Genomic DNA, 5,857 nt, shown 5'->3' on the forward strand with positions numbered 1-5,857 from the left:
GACGGATTCAAAAATCTTTACTAAAGTTAGTATTGATTGGATGACCAAGTATGATGTATACCACGTCAGTGCCTTAGACACAGGATTCAATACTTCGCACATTTTGGACTTATTAACTGATTTTACACCAGCGCAGGGATTGAAACCAAACATCGTCACTACATCTTTATGTTAAACTATCAATTTGGCAACCACAGCAGAGCCTCGGACAATTAAGGTATACAAAGGTATTAAGGAACAGGAGTTAACCTGCTGGACAAAATTTTTCTTGCATCATAAATCAGCTTTTTTTTGGACTTATGTTGATCTAAAAGGTATCCCCACTAAAGTCTGTGAGCATCATATCATTTTAGAGGAGAACGCTAAACCGGTACGATAAAGGCAACATTGCCTTAATCCTAAATATTTTCTTGTAGTGAAAGAGGAATTGGACAAGCTTCTTGTAGTTGGTTTTATTTATCCGGTACTGAATAGTGAGTGAGTTTCTCCAATTGTGATGGTGCCAAAAAAGAACAGAAAAATCCGAATTTGTCAAGATTTCCAGAAACTTAATGCGGCCACCAAGAAAGATTACTTCCCATTACTTTCCATGGACAGTATGGTTAACATGTTGTTATTATCACCAGGTAGTAAAAGAATAGGAGTGGGGCACCAGTTAAAGTCATTCTATGGTGTTATTTTGGATTGGCTGGAGTGCCATTTTCTTGTATTTTTGGTATTCTCGAAAATAATAGTTCCAATTAAGAGTTAACAGTGAGGAGCCAGTCACAAGTATCAATTGAAGATGTTCCAGAATGGATGAATCAGCAGCAACAACAATTGAAACTTTGAGATGTCCAGATCTTGAAACTAGAAGCTCAAGTCCGTGAATTGAGAGAGTATAATGAAGATCTCTCAAACTAGTTGAGAAAGGAGTCGATGGACGGACTGAAGGAGGAAGAAGAAGATTTACAATTGGAATTAGATTTAGTGGAATGCACATTCGATAATGGAGCAAATAATCAATTGGGTGGGTAAGAAGAAATAGTACCTTTGTAGAGTTTTGTTAAGTAGTTTTTAGATAGGTAACAATTGTGTGTTTGCGAGGGCGCTACACAATTAGGAGTGGGGCTATGTAAAATATGTAAATAAATTTTGTGGTAAGTTACTGGTTGGTTATTGATAACCTTGAGAATTAGACCTATGCTTAGGTAGTTTAGTTGATAACAGTAGGTTGTTATTGGAACAAATGGTTAAGAATTCAAAGGGTCATAACCTTTGAAATGTGCTAGCCGATGGTCCATCTTTTGATAGGATAAAGAAGTTGAGAAAAGAGAGATCGGGACCAGACTGTGAGAGTCGTAAGTCAAAGGACTAGACTATAAGAGTCATAAGTCAAGGGACCAGATTGTGAGAGTCGTAAGCTAAGGGACTAGATTGTGAGAGTCGTAAGTCGGAGGGGCTAGACTATGAGAGTCATAAGTTGGGATAAGCTTGGTGCTACCTCTTTATTTTTTTTGCTTTTATTATTTGCTTATGAAGAATTGTGATTGAGAGAAGTATTATTGAAACTGTGATTAGAATATTGTAGAATATGACTTTGGACTGACCATTTTGGAAAAAATTTGTGACCTTGAGAATTGAGATTATCAAATTGTGTATGTTAAGTAAAGATATTGAATTCTGTATGATGAATTAAAAAATTGAATATAATAAGTAAGTTGGAGATCAGTAATTAAATATATATAAATTGCAAAGAGAGTGAGTAGGAGATGAATTGATAAGAATATGGAAATATTATTGAATTGATATTCATAGAATGGATTATGTATTGAATTAAGATGGAAGTAGTAAGCCTTGGTATTTTGTAGTTTGATAATTGATTTTAGATAGCTAGATTACAGTCAATTGTGACACTAATAGACCCAATTCATATAATCAATCTTTTCCCGTGTTTGAATCCACCTCTATTAGTTCAATTGCTTTGGTATATTAAAGCTAGAACACAACGAGAAAAATAAGTTCTAATTTTATTTGTGAAGAAAAAGGATGGATTATTACGGATGAGTGTCGATTATTGAAGATTCAACAAAAGCACCATCAGGAACAGGTATCTACTACCTTTGATATTTGGACTCCTTGTTCAGTTGAATCAAGCTAAGATCTATAGAAAAATAGATCTACGAGGAATATACAATCTGGTACGAATCAAAGAAAGAGATGAATAGAAGACTATATTTTGAACAAGGTATAGATATTTTGAATACAACATCATGCCTTTTGGACTTATAAATGCACTAGCAACATTCTAATATCTAATGAATGATGTCTTTTGGGAGTTTTTAGATGATTTTTTTGTCTATTATCTAGATGACATCTTAATCTATTCTAAGAATATAAAAGAATATGAACTTCATATTCGTCGTGTATTACAAAAACTAAGAGATGCGAGACTCTATGCCAAGATAGAAAAGTATATATTTTACATTACTTAAGTCAACTTCTTAGGATACATCATTCCAAATGATGGACTTATGATGGATCCTAAGAAAGTTCAAGCTATTATGGATTGGAAGATCTCAAAAATAGTAAGAGATGTCCAATGTTTTTTGGAATTTTTCAACTACTATTGGATCTTCATGAAAGACTTCTCTCAAGTTACAGCTCCATTTACACATTTGATTTATAAAGACAAACTTCAATGGAATTAAGAAGCAGAAGTAGTATTTGAAGCTTTCAAGATAGCCTTTATTTTTGCACCAATTTTGTATTGCGTCAATTTTTCTAAGCCATTTTTTATGGAAACAGATGCATGAGACTTTGCTTTGAATGTCGTATTGTTAAAAATAGGAATAGATGATAAACTTCATCCAATAGCTTTTCATTCCAAAAAAATTTCAGCAACCAAGATCAACTACAAGATCTATGATAAAGAACTTTTTGCAATGGTAGATTCATTTCAAGAATGGCACCATTATTTAGAAGGTGCTTTTAATTTGGTCATCATATATACAGATCACAAGAACCTTGAATATTTTATGTTAGCATATATTTTGAATTATTGCCAAGTCCATTGGAGTAGGTAATTGTCAAGATTCAAATTTGAAATCACTTATTGACCAGAAAAATAACAAGGTTTGTCAGATATACTCTCTACACAATCTTATCTTACATCAAAGGAAGGAGATGTTGCTTTTGATCAGTAATGGACAATTTTCTTGAAGCTAGAGCATCTTCATCTTGAAGCAATGAAATCAATACTAACTATTGATTCAACTTTTATTAAGCAAGTTCAGTCAAGTATGTCTTCTGATCCTCTTATTCCTGATATTAAGAAAAATCCTTCAAAGTCTCATGATACTTCCAAGTTTGAATTCAAGAATAATCTACTATATTTTGAGGGACTCCTATATGTTCTAGAAGGTGAAGTTTGATTGTATATTCTTCGAGCTTGTCATGACTTTCCAACAGTAGGACATTTTGAGTACAATAAAACTTTGGAACTAATATCTAGGGATTTTTGGTGGCCCCAAATGTACGAGGCAGTCAAAGATTTTGTACAATCTTGTTATATTTGTTCAAGATCAAAAACTCCTTGTCGTCAACTTTACGGACTTCTTCAGCCATTCCAAAACAACCATGGTCTTCTATTACTTTGGATTTCATCATGGATCTTCCAATCTCAGATTCTTATGACTCTATATTTATGATAGTAGATTATTTTACCAAGATGGCATATTTTGTACTATGTACAAAATCTATTATAGGTGAAGAAACAGCTAAGCTCTTTCTAGACAATATTTATCGCTATTATAGATTACCCAAGGATATTATATTAGATAGGAGAACTCAATTTGTATCAAGATTTTGGTGGATTCTTTTAAAGATTCTAAAAGTAGATATAAAACTATCTTCGGTATTCTATCCTCAAATTGATGGACAAGTAGAGCATGTTAATCAAGTTTTGGAATACTATTTAAGATGTACCATCAACTACCAACAAGATGATTGGACAACTCTTTTGCCATTGGTAAAACTTTGCTTATAATATAATAATACATTCTTCTATAAAATAAACACCTTTCTTTGTCAATTATGGTTATCATCCATGACTTGATACTTTTGACTTTTCAAAAGCTGATAATTCTGTAGCAAAAGATTTGACAAATCATTTGTCAAAGCTACATGCAACAATGAAGGCATGGTTAAAAGAAGCTCAAGAACATCAAAAGATCAATGCGGATGTCTATCAAAATGAACAACCACCATTCCACATGGGTGACAAGGTATAGTTACTTTGTCGCAATATCAAGACTACTTATCCTTGTGATAAGTTGGACTATCGAAGACTTGGACTATTTTTTATTTCTGTACAAATCAATCCAGTTGCATATTATTTATAGCTATCAGAGTCAATGAAAATCCATCCAATATTCTACATGTCTCTTTTTCAATCATACAAGATAGTGGACATACGAAGAAAAAGATAAGCTCCATCTCCTCCTATAGAAGTGGAAAATAATGAAGAGTTTGAAGTAGAAGAAGTCCTAGATTCAAGGCAGCGCTGAAATTAATTAGAATATCTTGTCCATTGGCACGGATATGATATTAGTGAACACACATAGGAGCTAGTATAGAATCTTATAAATGCTGAAAAGGTGGTAGAGGCTTTTCATCAACAACATCCATCAAAATCAAGATGAAAACCTTTCTTATAAAAGGAACAAGATCTAAGCAAGATAACATTCTATTTTCAATCTTTATTTGTAGCTTCTTTGTAGTTGTGACACTGAGGAGATGGAGAACCAACAACTAGCAGGTTCAACTTTAGAGCCTTTGTTTGTTGACTTATTGGACGAGACATTATGATTGTCACAACTTTCCAGTCGACGCAATCAAGATGAAGATCCTTAAGAACGACATGTTCTTCCTCAAATAGGTGGCGAGATACAACATATTTAATATTACAACCTTAGAAGGGACTCCCAATGTTTGGTGATTTTATTAGAAGTAGAAACAACTCTTGATGGTGTTCCAAATATTTTATTTGAAGGAAGTTATGAAGGCTTCAACAACGATCAAATAATAGGATAGTCTTTCCACCTTAGTATGGCACACTATCGATGGTTGAAAGGCCTTATCAATCATCATCAAAGAAAAAAAAAGATCAAAATATATGACAAATATAATTCACTGCATTTTAGACTTCTTCAATATGTGATCACTTCTCCTCGTGGAACTTGTCCTTGAAGGGAGGATTATGTCACGGACATATATTTACTATAATTCTTACCTAAGTGATATGAATAGGTAGAAGTAGATAAAAGTAGATTAATTTCATAATATCTTCTAGAGAAGATTCCTAGAAACTTCATAGACGTTGCTTTGATTTTACATGTGTTTATACTTGATTGATAGGTTAGAAACTTGGTCAACAAGTTAACCATGTGCCACACATGTTGGTAGCTTACGGGACAAGCTAACTATGTGGCGCCTACATAGAAAACTTACCTTGTAAGTTAAGATACATGTTGTGTAAAGTCAACACATTTTTGGAGGTCCTATAGAATGTTGCCACATAGCTCCTAGGTAGATAGTATATATAGAGACAAGAGTGAAGAAGGCTTCACTCTTGTCAACTCCTTTCTTGCTTCTAGTCTAGTTTCAAGGGTCTCTAATTTTCTTGTCTTTTGGCAATAGCCATTCTAGTTTCTTTTTTAATATACTTATTTAGTTATTTTTATTTTGTCATCTTTCTTTGAAAAAAAGTCTCACTTGTTTATTTGTTTTTATCAAGTTCTTGTCCTTGACAACTATAAGGATTAGACTAGTTGCTGGTTCTCCTATTTTCTACTAGTAAATCTTATTTTTTTGTATT

Source organism: Physcomitrium patens, chromosome 4 (genome assembly GCF_059467195.1).
Source record: "Physcomitrium patens ecotype Gransden chromosome 4, ASM5946719v1, whole genome shotgun sequence".
Taxonomy (NCBI): domain Eukaryota; kingdom Viridiplantae; phylum Streptophyta; class Bryopsida; order Funariales; family Funariaceae; genus Physcomitrium; species Physcomitrium patens.